This window comes from Cygnus olor, chromosome 1 (genome assembly GCF_009769625.2).
Source record: "Cygnus olor isolate bCygOlo1 chromosome 1, bCygOlo1.pri.v2, whole genome shotgun sequence".
NCBI lineage: Eukaryota > Metazoa > Chordata > Aves > Anseriformes > Anatidae > Cygnus > Cygnus olor.
Genome location: NC_049169.1, coordinates 8,771,006 through 8,789,890, shown reverse-complemented (window position 1 = coordinate 8,789,890; position 18,885 = coordinate 8,771,006). Strand labels below are relative to the sequence as shown.

At 38.9% G+C, this 18,885-nt stretch overlaps 2 long non-coding RNA genes across 5 annotated transcripts in view; one reads left to right on the top strand and one right to left on the bottom strand.

The window, feature by feature from the left end:
* Nucleotides 1-5,902, bottom strand: part of LOC121065380 — a 33,983-nt gene extending 28,081 nt beyond the window's left edge. The window contains exon 1 of one of the 4 annotated variants that reach the window (XR_005817030.1): nt 5,053-5,902. This is a non-coding gene — a long non-coding RNA (uncharacterized LOC121065380). The remainder of the gene's footprint in view (nt 1-5,052) is intronic. The other 3 variants (XR_005817028.1, XR_005817027.1, XR_005817026.1) reach the window with 3 other exon arrangements.
* Nucleotides 5,903-7,731: 1,829 nt separating this feature from the next.
* Nucleotides 7,732-10,923, top strand: LOC121065362. The gene is made up of 2 exons (XR_005817013.1): nt 7,732-8,001; nt 9,414-10,923. It is a non-coding gene; the product is annotated as an uncharacterized LOC121065362 (long non-coding RNA).
* Nucleotides 10,924-18,885: the final 7,962 nt, after the last annotated feature.

Here is an 18,885-nt window from a genome sequence, read left to right as displayed (position 1 = left end):
ACACTGTAAGTAGAACATACTCTAGTAGCTTTGAAGATTTATTTATGTCCTTAATAAAGGTTCTCAGGCACCTACCTTAAAAAAAATATGCAGGTGGAACGTGTCTTTCAGAAATCAGAGATTGGATATAAGAATGTTACACTTTGCAATGGCACAGATTGTGAAGAAAGTCAGAAAAATAGGGGCGTAACCTTATAGCCAAGGCTGTTTTGTTGTTGTTGGTGGTGGTTTTTCTGTAAATCTTATTTGTCATTGCCTCTTCATTTTATTTACTCTCTCAACTGTAGCTGTTCAGCTCTTTTGATTCCAAAGGATGTTACAAACACAGTTTTCCTTTATTATACTCTTCTAAAGCCTTTTAGTATAAGTCTTCATAAAACCTCACATATGTGCGTTATAAAATTACAGGGAATAAGTTCCATATGAAAAATTCATCATATTCCTTCTTACTATTATTTAGCAGAGATTCTGACATTAAGCATGAGAGCAACAGACATTGTTTTAATTCTTCATTGTGGAAGGAAAAAAAAAAGCAAGCTTTTTTGGTTTGGGTTGAGAAAGAATTTTTTACATTCTCCCTCTTTGCAGTCTTTCCCTTGCAAAACCAAAAAAGGATTTTAAACGGACAAAAAGTAACCACAATTATATGGAGTGTGTCATTGATAAATTCCAGGGGAATATAACAAGCTAGGTAGGCACATACCATTAGATCTAGCTGTTCAAAATGTTAAAATTCTAGCCAAGATTATGCTGGAATATTTGGCCACATCAGCCCTCAGGACTGCACTTAACTTTTAAAAGACTTGATCTCACTCTAGATTTAGACTTTAGGAAAGTACTTCTTTCAAGAGAGCATTTACACAACAGTCTGTCTTTAAACACATGCTTAAATCCCTTGAAGTCACTAAATACAGATTAACTGTGAACAGGCACAAGTCTTTCATTTCATGACAGCCTTAGTTTTGTATAATTTTCAGTTAATCCTACGCTTTCTGTTTCCAGTGCATGTAGTCTAGAGTTATGCTGACGCAAGATGAGATCAGACTCAGGGCTGCAGTGTCTTCAGGAGTTTTGGAAGGAGACATTCCAGGAAAATGGGTATCTTCCCTCCTCCTCGTCCTCTCAGAAAGAAAATAAATAACAAAACAACAACAAGGAAAAGAGCATATCATCGGAGTGTGCTCAGATGTTACAGGAATTTTTAGTCTATTTTCTCTTGCATAACATCTGCTTCCTGCAAGGCTCCTGATTCACTGACCAACTAGATTGGAAACAGTTTAATTCTGGATATTTGTTTAGCTTTTAAACTGACCACATCAGAAGACAAAGCTCACACAACTCTTCTTTGTGTTTACAGCAGTAACACAGGAAGAAAAAAAAAAAAAAAGACGTTCAAAAGGGATACGTGTTACTGAAAGCTGAGTAATATACAGTGTGAAATTCATGCAGTGCAGAATGTCCTCACAAGTTACAGGTCCCCACGTATGCAGAAGATCCACAGCACAAATTTATCCTTAGCCATATGTACCCCAAACCATTTAGGAATCCCCCTGCAAATTAAGGTTGCAGATAAATGTCTGTAATGCAGTGTGCTTGGTCTGTGCAGTGAAGCCGACTATTCAGTAAACTGTTAGGTACCAGAAGAGCTCTGAATCTTAATCACATTTTCCAGTTATGCTGTAGGGAAGTGCAATGATTTAGTTAAGGTCAATATAATGTTCTAGGCTTTAATACCACACCCATCACACTGATAGTCAAATTGAGTCAATGATTCAACCCAGATGGGAATCCAGGTTCTTCTTGGCTTACTGTTATCTGTTCTGCTCATTAGGCTATATGACTTCCATAAATTATTTTGGAGTTCCCGTTAAAAGAAAATAAATCCACATGATGCTAAATGCTGCCTCCCAGCTGTAACACAAACTGGAATTTTGGACAACAGTACTGCTCTCTGACTCATCCTGGATCCCCTCCATGTGACGCTGAATCCATCTAAACTGGGGAGAGTAGAAGAGAAGGTTTTTTTTTTTCTTTCTCCTTTTTTTTTTTTTTTATCATCCACTGTCAGATAACACATGGATGTTCACTCAGCATGCCTCTAGGATGTGAAAAATAACAATACTAGAGAGGTGTCTTTCTGAATACAGAGGGATAGAGAGGGGAAAATAAAAGGGCTAAAGATTTACATAGGGATAACTTAAGCACTGACTCATTGCCATTGTTTAGTTTATAAAATACATGAAACCCAGACAGAAATATTGGGGTGGGGGGAGATTGTGTTAAGCACGACAGAAAGGCAGTAGTATAAAAAAGATGAAAATAGCACACCCATGGAGCAAAAATTTGTTTCACTCACAGTTTAAATACAGCCACCACACTGCATGTCTCTCAGACATGGCTTTGCTCTGAGCTTCTCTGTTGCTTGTTCACAGTTGGAAAAAGTCCAGAAAGCAAGGAAAACAAACATATCACACATTCACCGCATCTATTTGATTTAACTACACTCAGCATGCCCCTTAAGCATTTTCCCTGTGTTAAAAAGACAATGGACCAAATATAGCTCTGGCTGTCCCGCAGGCTGCCTTGCCAGGAGAGCGCGGTGGGAAATCCTGTGTAACCAGCACCAAAGGATTCCCTCATGTAGGAAACCTCAAAGACTATGGAGGTGGCTGGGTGGCCAATTCCAGCACTAGGGGTTTTAGCCAAAGAAATGTTGGTATGTGCTGGGAATTCAGCTGATTACTGGCTGATGAATCAGCCTCTCCAGAGCCTCAGGTAAACGGGATGTCTACATTGCAGTGGTACATGGTGAAGGGACACCTGAGATCACAATTTCTCTATTTTTAACAGCAAAAAGTAAAACCAGAGTAAACACCAAACAAAGATTAACAAAGAATCCAGTAATACATCATTATTTTTAACACCCTAAGCTGACAGCATGCTCGCAGAGCAACTCCCAGTGAATATTACCTTCTGCAAATTAAACCATAAAGATCCTGACTTTGTGGGACAGTTACACCTCCACTCGTTCTGTGATAGAACAGGGAAAGAGATGCTGAGCATACCTTTCCTGATAGCACCAAAGTAAGGGCAGGTTTTGGGGGGAGTGTTTCATTTTTTGGCTTGGCTTTTCATAATGCATTGGTGCTGACTTGCTTGATTATCATTATTGAATCTCTAAGTAGTAACAATGCAGCATCCTCAAACACTTTAAAAGGCTCTTTCACAGTGAACAATGTGAATTTCCATTTTATATTCTAGCGTAATTAAAATAGGCTGTCAGCACAACAGCTGCAGAGAAGCAGGTGGAGGTTGGTGCTTGAGAAGGAGCTCTAAAGCAGGTGTTGCCTTTCAAGGGACTTTGACTGCAGCTACCTGCCCAGCCATCTTTCTGAGATTTATTCACTTTACTTAGAACTACTGACGGCACTTCTGTCTTCCTGGGATGACTGTCCTGTGAGTAGTCATTCTTATCTTTTGAGACATGGCAGAGGGTTCTAGTGAAGCTCCTATTTCCATTTCTGGTTAAAGCATGCCATGGGCAGAGCCTTCATACGCTCTGCGGGAGACTTGGGCTCCAAGCTCTCTGCCTGGTTTGGAGGCACATCTCTGTGCTTCAGCAGTGCACCTACTACTCTGTTCACCCAGCCCTGAGAACCCCTGTTGGACTGATCCAGTGGCAAGAAGAAGGAAAGTAAATTTAGTTCCTGGATCTCAGGCTAGTCTGGATGTCCAAGCCAAAATAAAGTTCAAATAAAAGTGAAGCCAAGCTGCTCTGCCTGATCAAGGCTGAGCAGGACTTGTTTTGGAAACTTTAAGAAAGAAGAGGTATGACATCTGCAGAATTTGGGTACCTCTGTCTGGCAGTAAGACTATAATTATGGTTTAAAATACCCAAATTCCTCTTCAGAAAGATTGTTCAGAAAGATAGTTGGGAATGACCTCGGTCCCTATACACCTTGCAGGAAACGATGACCAGTGCTTTTCTGAATCAGGCCTGTATTAAGCTAAATGAGCTAACTAAAATGCAGATGAAAGTCACATCAACTATACTAATGAGAGTTTGAAAAACGCTATTAAAATATTGCACATTATAGTAAATCACATACTAATGGTTAACAGCAAAATCAAATCACTTTAGCTATTACATAGATCAGCAAGTTAAGTAGTAAAAAAGAGAAAGTGGCATGCTAAAATCCTTGCAAAAGTTGTACTCTGCATCTTCATGACCTCTGTAAGAGCCACAGATGCAGGGTTGAGCTGCTGCTTTCTCAGCAAAGTGCTCTCTGCTGATGGTCACATTGCCCCATTGATCTCTATTGTTCTTGGACAAGTATTGCCATTTCAAACCAAAAGGATTTTATTAATGTTTCCTTTCTAGTAGCAACAACTTTCGTTTTGTAATATTCGCTGCAAAACAAGGAGCTTTACCCCCCTTTGTGTTATTGCACAAAGCGAAAGAGGAGTTGTCAGTGCCAAAGAAGAATAATCTCATTCCACCGAGCACCCCAGGCCAGCCAGGTGCTCTGCTGCTCCAAGTGATGGACACATCCAGCAGAGTCGCGCTCATGGCAGCGCTGGAGGACTCTGCGGGAAGGAAGGGATTTTGCCACCCCTCCAGCAAGCAACAGTTTGGCTGATGCACTTGAGCCACCTATCCCCACCCTGCCCTTTGCATTACCCCCAGAAACCTACACGAAGCAGAAGGGTGCCGGTGCTGCAGGACCCAACCCTCTCCCACCCTCCGCACCGCACCCAGCCCCGCAGCCTTCAACCCCCGCTCCCCAAAACTGCAATCTCCTCACCCCGACCCCAAAACCCCATTTGTGCTTGCTCTTCCGGGGCAGAGCCGAGGGATGCCCCGCATCCCAGCTGCGCCTCCCAGCTGCTGGATGACAGCCGGGCAGGTGGCCCCCGGCGGGGGGACAAGCACGGATACGCGTGTGTGTGGGGAGAGGGACCCCATGCACTTTTACCCACCACCACCACCCCTTTCCTCGGAGGCAAAGCGCGGCGCAAATTGGCGGGGGTCCCGCGGGGGCCGCCTGGTACCTGCCGGGGAGCCGGAGCGGCGGCGAGGTGCAGGGTGAGCCCGGTGCGGGGCCGGGGCCGGTGGCTGGGTTTTGGTAGGCGTTGCGAGAGAGTCGAGCTCCTCCCCGACGGCGCCGGCGGCGACGGAGGGTCTCGCTCCTTCTGCGCCGAGTGTCAGACTTTCCCCTGGCTTCCCTTCCTCCATCCCCGCCACCCCTTTCCACTCCCTCGCACGCACATGCACACCCCTCCAGCAAATGGGCTGCTTGGAGTGTGTGTGTGTGTGTGGCTGTGTGTGCGTGTGGGTGTATGTCAGCCAGCCCAGCCTCACACCCACTGCTGCTGCTCCCGGAGCCGGGCACAGCCCCGGCCACCGGGAGGTATTCGGGGTGGCATTTTGCTCCGTTAAAAACAGCTCAGCACACCCACGGACACGGCAGCAGCATGCCCACGGCGCTGAGATCGGGCACAAGGGGACTCGCACAGTCGTGGCACTTTCCACTGGACCACAGACCTTGCCTGCTCTTGCAGGATCCCCTGTGCGTTTGCAACAGGAGCATCTCACCCTAATATTGCACTCGCCCTGCACAGGTGCTGGTCCAGATCATAAAGTCTAAAGCAGCCTCAGGTCCTCTCACCTTATTCCCATGGCACGTTGCTGCCAGGGAAGGTCACTAGGTGGTAGACTGGCAGTTAAAAAAAAAAAAAAAAGGCAAGCTTGCCACACTCTCTGATAAGGAGAAAAGAGCTGGGCAGTGGCCCAGTGCTGGGGTTTGGTGCACGTTTATGGGAAGCCCATGTGCAAAGCTGCCAGGGATACATTTGCTTTCGCATTTATTTTTGTTTGCCCATGGAATATGCTACATCGGTGGTTCTCCAGCTTTTGCATGTTGCACACCACTTCCTAAGAGAGAAATTCTCTCCTGGACTAACCCACTCCCACACCAAACCTTTCTCCCCAACACATTTCCTTCTGTGGTTGCCCAAGGAAGAGCCTTTCTGCCCACAGGCTGAGAGCCATTCAACACATGGCACAGATAGTATCGGACCCTTCCAGGCAAGACACACTGGGGCTCTTTCAAAAACTGTGTTTCCGTTAGTGAAGAGCTCAGATTGAAAGTCTTCAGCTGGTGACTCAGTTGCAGAACAGACCCCAACTGTTGCTCCCTTGAAATAACAGCAGAATCAAAGAAGTCCAGAGGAATATATTGGAGTTTCCACTGCATTTCCCATGGCATCAGAACTTCATCCTCACCTACCATTCAAGTCAGATGGGTGGTCTCGGTGTACAGTGTAGAATCTAAATACCTTTTTTTTTTTTTTTTTTAATTCATCAAAAGCTGGCTTGACACGTTTTTATCTAGTTTTTTAAACAGTTTGTTACTACAGTACTAACCTGTTGTTTTTGTAAGTTCTGTACACAGAGATACACAGACTCTGCTTGTCTACATGTGTCTCATATGCCCACAAAATAAATGGAGCAATTCAAAGACAGGTTGTTCCATAGATGCCTTTGATTTCTTCTTTTTTAAGGCCTCCAAAAGGGAGGCCTGATTCTATTCCTGATTTTCCATATTCATTTCATTATCATCAACAAAACTTTCCACTGGTTTAATCCCTAGATTTGATAAAATTATCATTGTGATAGGTAGGATGCAGTTCAGAGCAGTGTTTTAAATTCCTATTGAATAATTACTGCATTTCACCTTGTTTCCAGATCCTGACTGACCATCACAGGCACTTTTTTAGTAACTGCTTTTTGCAGCAAAGGAGATCAGCAAAGAGAAAATGAGGAGCAGGTTGACGGAAAGAAAATCCCATTTTGTAGCATTCAATAAAACTACGTAATTGAACTTTGATGTATTCTGAAAGCATAAGTCCTGGTAAAAAGAAGAAATTCTGAAATGTACTGCTTGCTTCATGTACTGGAGATATTTCAGACTCAAGTGAAAAACAAAATCAGCGTGAATGTCCCCTTCACTCATTTGTTGAAGCTGTTTGCAGTTTCTCTGAAGTGTAAAAGAAAACCTTTTTGGAAATGGTTTTATTTTAAGAGCTGCTTTTCCTTCTTGCAGATCATGAGAACACATATTCTTAGTGGAATAAATAGCAGAAGATTCATCTTTCAAGAATTATACAAAAGAATTTGGGAAATAATTAAGCTCTTAATTTATTGAAGTGGAAGAAACCAAGAAAAAGATGCCCTCTTGTGGCTGTTTGCTGAATGAAAACAGGGAAAGAAAAATTTCTTTTCAGAGAGCACAGTATGAGCATGCCTTTTTATCCTATTACTAAGGCTGTACAACAAGGTTACACAAAGTCATACCATGGACACAGGCTGAGAAGACATTCACCATCTGCACAGTGTCATTTTAAATGATTAGTTAATACATTTCTTGGCATTGTATTTTAAATCACTATTCAGAAAATCCCAATGTAGGTAGTAAGTACAGCAATATTGGGAAACTCTCTGAGTGACCTTTTTGACCAGGGCTGTATCTGCCCCTTACAGGGTGTTAGAAGTGCCCTGAAAGTTATAGGAATTTCTGCCAAATTTACCAAAATTAGCTAAAGTTTTTTATAGGAAGAGAAAAGTTCTTTACAATATTGTGAAGATGTGAAGATTATAATGATGGCAATGATGATTACATTATTTGTCCTACAGAAGGGATACTGACTGTTGGGTGGAAGATGTGTTCAACAGGTTCTTACAAACATGAAATTGAAAACTGTTTTCTCTCTCTCTCTTTTTCTCTTTCTTTCATAGCTATTTGAGGCTCCCCTAAGACCAAATTCCACACCCAGTGCCCTGGGCAACTGTTCAGATTTCCTGTAAGGCTGAGTGGCTCATAAAAGAGCAGAAGTTGAACATCAGATATCTCCCTTTTTCTTCTCTCATTGAACAGTAGTACAAACATGAATTAAGAGACCAAATGGATATTTAGAAAATAATTAAATTTAGGAAGAGAGGTAAGTTGTTTTTGTTAATTTCTATTCCCTTCCTTTTCTGCTTGTTCATAAGTTTGAACACTGTCCAGTTACTGTAATGTCAAACTGGCATATTGCAGAGAAAACAGTTTTCATCTAAGAAAATTGTCAAAGCAGACACATGGTCTCTTAGTAAAGGCTGAAGGAGAAACATGACACAGGATGCTGCCACACTGTAGGCATTTGTTGTTATGCTGAGTGCTGTGCTTCTGCAAACAGTGACAGAAATTTCTGTAGCACTGCACAATGCTTTAAATTATCGTTGCTTAAATTTATTAAATTTGTTTGACTGCCGAAAAAAAAAAAAAAAAGGCTAAATTGTGCTTAGTGAATCTCTTCTGATTGAACATTTATGCATTTGGTGTCTTTGAGGTCCTTCATGGGAAGATCCTGTCACTCATGTCCAAATACATACATTTGGAAGTTGTGATCTGAAAATCTTCTTTCTCTACTAACAAGACCAAGAAATAGGCTGTTGACTTAAAAACCTGGATGTCCTGAATGTATTCCCAGATAAAGCTGCATAGATGGAAGTACAAAATATGGAACAACTTCTTTACCTGGCATGTTTAATAAAGTCAGTGGGGAAAAAAAAAAAAAAGAAAGAAAAAAAAAAAAAAGACCTGATGTATTTGATCAGGTGGATTATGGACTTGTGTGGTGAAGGAGGTGCTTCATATGCCAGCCAGCTCCACCTGCAAGTAGAGAATACTCTGGAAGGATGGAGTGGGGGGTCAATCAGATGAGGGCAGAAACCGCCTCTTCCACTCAACTTCAGGTACCCGTATTTGTTACTCAGCCACCAAATACGTCTCCTTGGGGAGGACTAGGTCACTAAACACATCTACTGTGCATTTGGGCAAGCTGGGTCCTCCACTTACAATCCAGTCAAATTCAGACTTCAGCATTGTCCAAAAATCTGTATCAATGTTCTCTGAAGACAGCAGGCATATTACCACTGACAATAATGTATCTTGTGCTGATTGATGGAGGGGGGCTATGTAAAGGATATATAAATATATATTATATATATATATAATAAAGTTATTAAAATACAGGTGTTGAAAAAAGTTGTAATGGTATTATCAAGGCACTGAACTGCCACCTTGCAGTCCACCAGAAGGTAAAGGCTTTTTTCATTTTCAACTCAGATTTTTGCCTTGCAAAATAGGAACAGCCAGAGTTTGCACATTGGTTTGTGCTGGTTCAGCTAGGCTGACTGGGGACTCCAGAGCAAGACAAAGCACTTGTCCCACTCCACTTTGTTTGTTTTTTTTTTGTTTTTATTTTGTTTTGTTTTGTTTCTACCTGATCATTCCAAGTTCTGCCTTATTTAAAGCATTGAGAACAAGATGCAGTCAAAGCAGAAGTCAAGACTCTTTCACTCTTTTCAGGTTTGTGAAGAAGCTCAGCAAGCAGTGAAGATTGTTTCAGGAGAAATTCAACTGCAGGTTAGAGTGGATGAAAGAGGGCATCTCTGGACTCTACTGGTCTCAAATAAGAGCATGTTTCACTTAGTTCTTTGCTATAAGATGTAAAAGATAATCCAGATTCACTGAGTTGTTGTACCAAAAAGAAAGAGACAAAAGGAAACTGTTATGAAAGGTGCATAGAAAAGTCTAAGATGTTACATAAAATCAGACAAAACCTTCCTGAAATGATTAGGCAAAAGTAGAACATCCAGATTTGTCTTGCTGCCAAATTCCTGGATAATTCAAACCTTAGTCATCTGATCTTGAATTACAGAACATGTTCAAACTCCATTGGAGTTCACTACATTTAACTTAGTCCAGCATGTCACAGACCTAGGTAGAAATTAAATAACATCTTATTATAGGTACTTTCTTGCCACTGTTTAGTCCTTGTCTTCTGAAGATCTGTAACCGTCTAGTGAAGCACCTACAATTTCCACTGACTTCAGTCTAAACTTTGCTGCACAGCTCATGTGGGATCTGGACCAAATATGGTGAAAAGAATAAAAAGTTTTCTACAGATCATGGTTGGGATATTATTCTAGTTTCTATAAAATAAATACTATGACTAGAAAAAAGATTGCTGTATTTCCATGTGTCCTGGATTGGAAAGGAAAGCAACTGCTGAGGTCCTGCAGTGATATGTATTTTATGAGTCAGACAAGAAATTCATTTCCATGAAAAATTAACTGAAGCTCGTTTTCCCACTTTATAAAAATTGTATTTCTCTTATATTTCTAAGGATAGGCATTTCTACCTCCTGCCTCTACTTCCAACGAAACCAGTGGTTGAAGCAATTGCTTTAAGGCCTTATCCTGCTTTCATTGAATGGCAAAAACTGCCCTATAGATTTATTGGCTTCAGCACCAAGCAGGGGAGTGTAGGAATATAAATTCAGCTCTGAGCTGTGTCCAGAGAACTCCAGTTCCCCTCAGCAGTGTAGCAATAATAAAATATCCCCTCATTTTAATAAAACATGAGTGCTATTAAAAGAAAAGATTCCATGTATTTTCTTATCTCAGAACACAGGATATCTAGTTCTGTTTATCCTTAGCATGAACAAATCTCTGTGAATGCCTTAAAGTCACTTTTTTTCTACTGAAAATATGTACTTGTGGTTAACAGAAGACAAACATCCAAGCAATGGTTCTATAGATAGAAATGTTCTTTCTGGCTCTAAAACATAGCTTTATCCCAAACACACCCTATTTGTTATTTATTATTGGATATTTTTGTTTCCTACCCATTTTAGACCAAACTTTAACTCCAGGTGATCACCTCACAAGCAAAATAGTATTAAATGAAACCACATGTCTTAATGACTTACAGTGTACATTACATGGACTCATGTTCATTGTCCTCAATAAATACTATTTGGATTGTATTAAAGTATTTTCTTCCTTAAACTGTAATCATTAAATTTGTTATAACTTCACCAGTGAGAACTGACTGTCGTTAACAGCTTAAAATAATATGCTACTGGCCAAGTCAGTATAAAATTCATCTGAAATATGAGAGTTATCAGCACTTTCAGAAGGATGAAAACAGTAACTTGGTATAGCATGTTTGTTTACATGCTCCCTCTGTTCTGTGTTAGTATTCTGTTTAAATCATTTTGTGATGTACCTGTGCAAGAGATTTGAAGGAAAATGGCTCTGAATTTGAAGATCACCTCATCATTTCTAATGGAGACAGGCATATATTCATGGAAGCTGTGGATCAGGGGGACTCTGACGGTTTAAGTCTGGGTTTCTCTGTACAAGGAAATTAGCATAGCCAAAAGAGGTTAGTGAGGCATCTAAACCCAGTGAATGGAAACCAAATCCCAAAAGCTTAGCAAAATCCCTGCAGCACATCATATTCTCAGTATCACAAAAATCCACAATAAGCTACATTTTGAATTAGAAATGTATTTTGTGGGCAATTCTTGGGAAAATACCAGTACAATATTCTTATATTTTTTCTTGCTTCACAATTCAACAGCACTTTTTGTGAGAGCACACCTCAATTTTGCCCACATTGTCAGGTGAGCAGATGAGCTGGTTTCTGTGGGAGATGCAGCCCCTTCATTCTATTGTCATGGTTCTGGTCCACATGATGTAGTGAGTCCTTCTCACATACTACTCCCATTTGCATCAAGGCTGCATCCAAGTTTGGTTGTACAGCATCTGTATGTACTTTAAACTGCTACCTTTCTAGCCAAAGGAAGAATCAGTTGTTACTAATGTATATTCCACTGTATATACTGTGTCAAATGTTGCATTGATTGCTTCTCTACACAAGCATATCAGTTGACTGGTGCATGGATCCCAGGCAAAAAAATATTAATTCAAATTTGAAAATAAATTTATTTCCTACAAACTAGGTTTCAAATCATATAGGCTCCTTATCCAGGAAATAGAAGGAAATTAGTATCTCTAAGCAATGATTCATCCAAAAAAAAAAAAAAAAAAAAAAGTACTTCAGAGGAGACAAGGAACACAACTTCCTCCTTGTGCTTTTTTTCTGTATCTCTTCATTGACTGCAGAGGGAGCCTACATGTCTACTTCTAAATGTCTACAGTTAAGTGAGTGAAACCCACCCTGAAGTAGTGCAGCTGAAGCCAACATAATTACATACAAAGTGTTTTCAGGATCAAGTCCAGAGGTTATTGAGGACTCTGTTATGAAAGGTGCTATTCATTTCAGCATTATAACCTAGAAACAGAGTGACCACATTTTGGTGTTCCTTGAACAAAATTACCTTCAGAGTCTGACTGAAATATATTTTATTCAAACTAAACAAACAGATTTTTAATTAATTTTGTTTATTTCTCCTTTCAGGAGAAATCATTTATTCAGTTTTATACTAGATTTAATCCAGTTTATATCAGCAACATTTCTTCATGTGGCTATGCCTGGCTGCTGTTCAGTCTTCAGGGCTATGGCTCAAAAATAAAAATAAATAATAATAATAATAAAAAAAAACCTAATAAATAATAAGTTTAGCATCATTGAAACCATGTGCATCTATAAAAATGCTTATATATTCAGTGGCTTATCAGCTGAGAATACTGTAACTTAAACTGAAATGTGGAGGATACCAGAGCATTTAAGAGTCAGCATTTGATATTGTGGTTTGGATAGACCTCTTCTTGCCTATCAGTTTGATATGAGGTGAAATGTGGTGTATTAATTGGCTTGGCTTATCTAGCTCTAATTTGCTATCTTTCAAACTTTCAACTTTCAATAAGTAGGGGCTTTTTGTCCTTGACTGCAATGAGAACAGAACCTGAAGCTATGGAAAAGAAGCTACGATGAGTAAATACTTTTGAAAATAGACCTGCACAAACTGCATTTATGGGTGGAAGCGACTGCATCTACCAAGTCAATGCACAGTTCCAGGTGTTTTCTGTTCACAAAGAAACACAAGTACAAATAATAGAAATGGAAAACTGTGCCTTAGATTAAAAGAAAGACTAGAATTTTTACAAATTGGGTACTTTTCATTAGTTTAGTTCAGTGTGCAAAAAAAACAATCTACAGATTTATTTTTTCTGTAGTTTATTATTGATTAAATTCACAGTAGAAAAAGGATGGAAATGAAACATTACTACTACTTTCTTTTACTGATACTATATAGAATCATTTTCACGATTTAGTATTATTTTTTAATTACAGCAATCTAAACTACTCAGCACTTACACATTAGTGTCAGTCAGATAAGACTTAGTTTACACAGAGAAAGAAGGCCAAAACTGGCTTGATTACTTATCTGTGACTTGACTCAGGAATTTCAGTTGGTGATCTGAGTCTAACCTTCAATCCCTGGCTGACTTAGAGCCTATTCATGAGGAAGAATGTCAGTTCTGAGCTAAATAACTGGAAGAAAGAGGAATCCAGTGGTCCCTGGAGAAATGGTTCCAATGGCTAATAACTATAATCATTATCAAGATGACTGATTTTTAAAGTAGTGTTAAAGCAAACCCTGTTGTAGAAATATGTTTCATCATCCCAATTTTTGGAAAGTGAAAGCACAACAGCAAATTATTTTGGCATCCTTTCAATAAAAAAAAACAGCCTTTGAGTGCATGAGACCCTGTAGACCATTTAACAGACATGAATGTATTGTTGGCAAAACCAACAAACAGAGCAGATCCAGATGTTGGGAAACTCAAGGTTATGTCTAAGTAGAACTGAAAATATTTGGTAACTTCTGAGTTTACCTTGGAGCATTTAAGTCTATCCTATACTTGAATGTCAAAGGGATCAATGAATTACATTGCTTCTTGTGAACTTATTTTTTAAGAAAGACAAAAAAAAAAAAAAAAAAAAAGATAAAAAGATTTCAAGTCTGGGGTTCAATAGAAAATAAAACACAAATTTAAAGAATGAAGGAAACATATGAAGTGATTGTTCATAATAGAAGCATCTGTAAGGTCATAAGGAGCTCTAATATATATCCAAGCTGTAACTTATGTGACTGAGGGACAGAGACTGATTCAGCTTCCTACATTCTTCCACTATGTGTATTGTAGCAGTGAGGACTGTTGCCAGAATCACTCTGTATTAAAGCAATCCTTTTCCTGAGTAGACTTTAAAAAATAATAATAATAATAATTAAAAAAATATATAATATTGTGATTAAATAAGACATTTTAAAATATACCAATGAAACTTTTTGTTTCCTTGCTTCCTATTACTCAGTTACCTTTTTTCTTCTTGTCTTTTCTTTGGGATATTCTTTGGTGGTTCAGAATAGCCAACCATGCAATTGTGAGACAAATGTAAGGCATTATGTGTCTTCTAGTCACCTGAGACTCCATATTAGTCAAAGAAGGGAAAAAGACATCTCCAAAGAGTACATGATTCTGTTCTAGAGAAGTGAGATGGTTTCTTCTTTGGAGGAGCCCCATGAAGGCAGCCTAGTAGGTAACTAGTTCATACTCAGAAATTTTATCTTCAGATTTGTAAAATCTTGTGAGATGACTCTTACCCATAACTAACCCACAGGTGACCTCTTAATGCATGCTGCCAGGCTTCTTATTATTTTTGATGGTCAGTTGCTAGCTCCTGATTAAAGTCAGGTGTAGCCTAGAAAAATAATTATTTTTCCTGTGCCTTTGTATAGCATCTCATAAATGGATTACCCCTTTCTGAAGTATTTCATTACGATACCAATATATATGTTTTACATAAATATAAGTAAAAACAGATTGAACCAGCAACTGCTTTGAAGAACAGGAAATTTTCACCTGCATATTTTACTGGCATGAGAAAGTTTAAAAGCAGTGTGTGGCTTTGCTGATTAATGCTGGATCCAATTCCTTCATTTACATAAATTAAGGAATATATATTTTTATTTAAGTTGTACACTGATATAGCTCTGGAGATCACTGAGGAATGAAGTTGAATGAGTTCATGAAGTTAAATTATAAAGTGCTAACTCAAGCAGAAATTCTTTTGCATATGTTTCTATAACTTAAATCATGAAGGCAATCCATCTGAGTTATCAAGAACTTTCTTCTTGCTTTAACTTATGAATGTAATCCCCGTCTTCTGCTGTCAATGGTAAAAGCTTCCCTTCAAATTCAATAGTCAGAATTCAACAGCAAGGCTCTAAATTCTGTCAGTCTCAAATAACAATACAGATACCCATTCAGCACAAATTTCACAAACCATAGGCTCATATCTTTATTGTCAATGAATAAACCCAATGTAGCAACACACTTCAAAAACTGTAGGAAATTTGATGGCAAAATCAGAGATCATACTGCTTCAGGAATGTTCACAGCCTTTAGTTTCTGCTGCAGTACTAAATGCTCAGGTTCGCCCCAATGTTATTTGTTTTTATTTTCTACGGGGTGAATTTTAATACATTTTCTTGGCCTGCAGAGCCTGTTTGGAACTTCAGATCTTTGATATGTTTATTCATCCCTTACACGTAACATCATTCATCTGCCTGGTTTTATAAGATGTTGGCTGTCTGAAAGCACAAAAGCTGTTTCTTTTGGCAACATTGTTTAGGAGCTAAGTTTCAAAAAAGGACCATAGCTAAGGAATACACACTTTGTGTACATGTAATGTAGTATTTTAAGTTTCTAAAAAATCCAGCAAATTTATATTGCAGGTGCAAGGTTTCAAAACTACTGGTTCTTTCAATTCAGCCCAGAGACATAACCATATCTGTATTTTTATGAAACACCAGTTACATGTTCTAATTGTAAATTATGTAGACTCTGCTCATTTGATGGCCTTTTCTTCATGTTTATTGAATCTAGAATTAACTATAAAGGAAAACAGATTTGGCAAAGATCTAAGTGGTTTCTGGAGTGATCTGAAGAGACTTACTCCCAGGTTTTGTGGTGGTTGTGGTAGAAACGGGTTCTGTGCTCATGGTTTTATGGAATATCTTTGGATGCCTATGCAGAGATACATTCTTCCTTTTCCAAAACTGTAAGCCTGGAATTCACTGAAAAATGTAAGCCTGTTTTTGTGATACTACACCACTTATGAGACAAAATACAAACCATGCATCAAACAAGTATTTTTGTAGTGGACAATGTCCATTATTTCAACTCCTTTTATATGTGGCTGTAAGAATCAAGTCCTGTGCAGCTCATGCACATCAGGCTTATTTTGGGATAGAACAATGGAGGATTTTGCAAACCCTATACAAGAAAGAAATTAGCAGAAGTCAGTATAGTCATTTTTTCAATGAAAAGACAAGCACACACAAAACCAGTCAAGGAAAGATCACTCTGGGAACAGAATTTTATATTATATTCTCATTTAAAAGCAATCAAGAGTCAGATTTGCAACTTAAGCCAAATCTGGGACTCATTGAAAGTCATGGTAGCAGGAAGGAGCATGTGCACCACACAGCCGGAAAGATGAAGGTGGGAATTTCTGCCTTGTGACCTCTGCACTATGAATCCCCTTTCTGCAGACTGCTGCAGAAATTTACCTTTTATCAAGACCTCTGTGTAGCACCCTTTCACCATAGCTACCACTGCAGCAAAGGTCTATGGGTCCTCAAGACATTTTAAGCAGGGAGCACCATAACCCAAGAAAGTCATTGTTATGCAATCCTAAGGAGAACACCAGGACATTAGAAGTCTTCAAAATAATTAACACACGATAGAATCCTTCAGGGAAAATATACAGAACCAGCCACATTTCACTACTCCTCTGCAAAAAAAAAAAAAAAGGGGGCCTGAGTCCAAGGTCCCTTGGGTCACGATAGATTCTTCAACTGCTAATCTCAACTTTTAGGGAGTGACTCTAAATGTCTTGAATAGTCACATCTTCAGTCAGTGGAAACAGCAGATGATTATTCTCTCAGGATTAGCCACTTAATTAAATCTACTCAGTTATAGCCAGCCAGACTCATTGACCTCTAATTTTTAGTCTCACAGTATTTCTTTAAAGTGCAGTATCCTGTCCATGAACACTCAAGAAGAAAAATGTGATTGAATTTACAACTGTCAAATTACATATGTTCTACAAAGAGCAGATAATCTTCTGGCAGACAGAAACTCAACAATATGTAAAGGAAATTGTAGAATAAAAACCTCATATTTTTCTTAACTGATACTGTACAATGGCAGTGACATTTTTTGTTCATGGTCTAATATATGTTTTGAAAGATGATGTGTAAGAGTAGGTTTAGGGTTCAGTTCTACCATTTTTCAGTGAGGGCACCATTCAAAACTGGCATACATTTTTCTAAGCAGAACTTCTCTTATAGCAGATTGATCTGCATGTGTCCTTTAGAGGAATTCTCTCACCTTCCTCTAAAACTTGAAAAAAAAAATAGCATCTGCTGAGGCCAGAATGAAGAAAAGATACATATTTTCTCATTAAAAAAAAAAAAAAAAAAAAAAAAAAAGGATAATATTTGAATCTTCTCTTTTTTTTTTTTCTTCTTTTCCTTTTCCTTTATTTATTTATTTTACTTATTTTTTCCATGTCAGTCTTTCTGTCCATAGGAACAATAGCCTTATTGGAGCTTTCTGTTGTACTTTTTGGTCTCCCCGGTAGCTCTGCAGAATGCTTTATTTCTGTGTTTTTTTTTATGTCACTTTGCCCCTTCCATGACACTTAAGCTACATTATTTTCTGTATCACTGGTATATAGAAACAAAATACCCCAAAACAAATATCTAGTACAGCTTAGTGAGGGCTGAATCATGACTCATGGAAATCAACAGTAACTATAACATTTATTGGTTGCGGGATATTTTTTTTTTCTTTATGAATAGTGGTTCTTTTTTTTTTTTTTTTTTGTAGTTCTGTGTTCTTTTTGTTGTTGTTGCTTTTGTTTTTTGTTTGTTTGTTTGTTTGTTTGTTTTGGCCTGTATATGTTACACGCTAAATCTGCAATTCAGCTCAATAGCAGATCCTTGGCTGATGTAATTCATTGCAGCAGCAATGACCTCGGTGAAGCTATGCTGAAACATTGCAGTGGACTGAAAGTATGAATTCTGTTGTGTATTGCACAATATCCTACCACTTGCGCCAAGTAATACACTGTGTTTTCTCAGAAAAACCAAGTGGTGAAATGATTTATTAAAATATATATATGTAAATTGCTCATTTTCCATTGCAAGATTGAGTTAGACCTAAAGTATATTAAACACGTTAGTGTTCTATGTTATTAGCCATAACATGAGAGATCAGTTTCAATACAGAATGGTTAGTTTGTGTTAGCTATAGTCAGCCCCTGCTTGATATGTGAAGTGAAAGCCATAAAATGCCTTCAAAGTGTCAATGTTTTGCTGTTAGAGCACCATTTTACTTGTTGCATACTAATTTGATCTTTGCTTTATTTCACTTCTGTTTCTCAGACAAACCCATGCTGTAATGGCTGTTTTTGCCTTTTGCCATTTTACCTTTCTATGATAACACACACATGTATACTAGACTCAGAACTTCTGTTGCAGACCACTGGAACATCAAAAGATACTGCTAAAGAGAATAATTGGAGAGATGTGTATTTGATGGATGGACTAGTCCATGGAGAAGGAATTGGTTGGACGGTCACATGCAAAGAGTTGCAGTCAATGGCTTATGTACAAGTGGAAATTAGTTGTGTCATTCCTTGAGGGTTGGTATTGAGACCAGTGCTGTTTAACGTCTTTGTCAGTGAGATGGACAGTGGGATTGAGTGCACTCTCAGCAAGTTTGCCAATGATACCAAGCTGTGAAGTGCAGTAGACATGCTGGAGGGAAGGGATGCCATCTAGAGGGACCTGGACAAGTTTGAGAGGTGAATTTATGTCAACCTCATGAAGTTCAACGAGGTCAAATAGAAGGTTCTGCGTCTGGGCCGGAGCAATCCCAAGTACAATACAGCCTGGGTGGAGAATGAATTGAGAGCAGCCCTGAGGAGAAGGACCTGGGAGTAGTGGTTG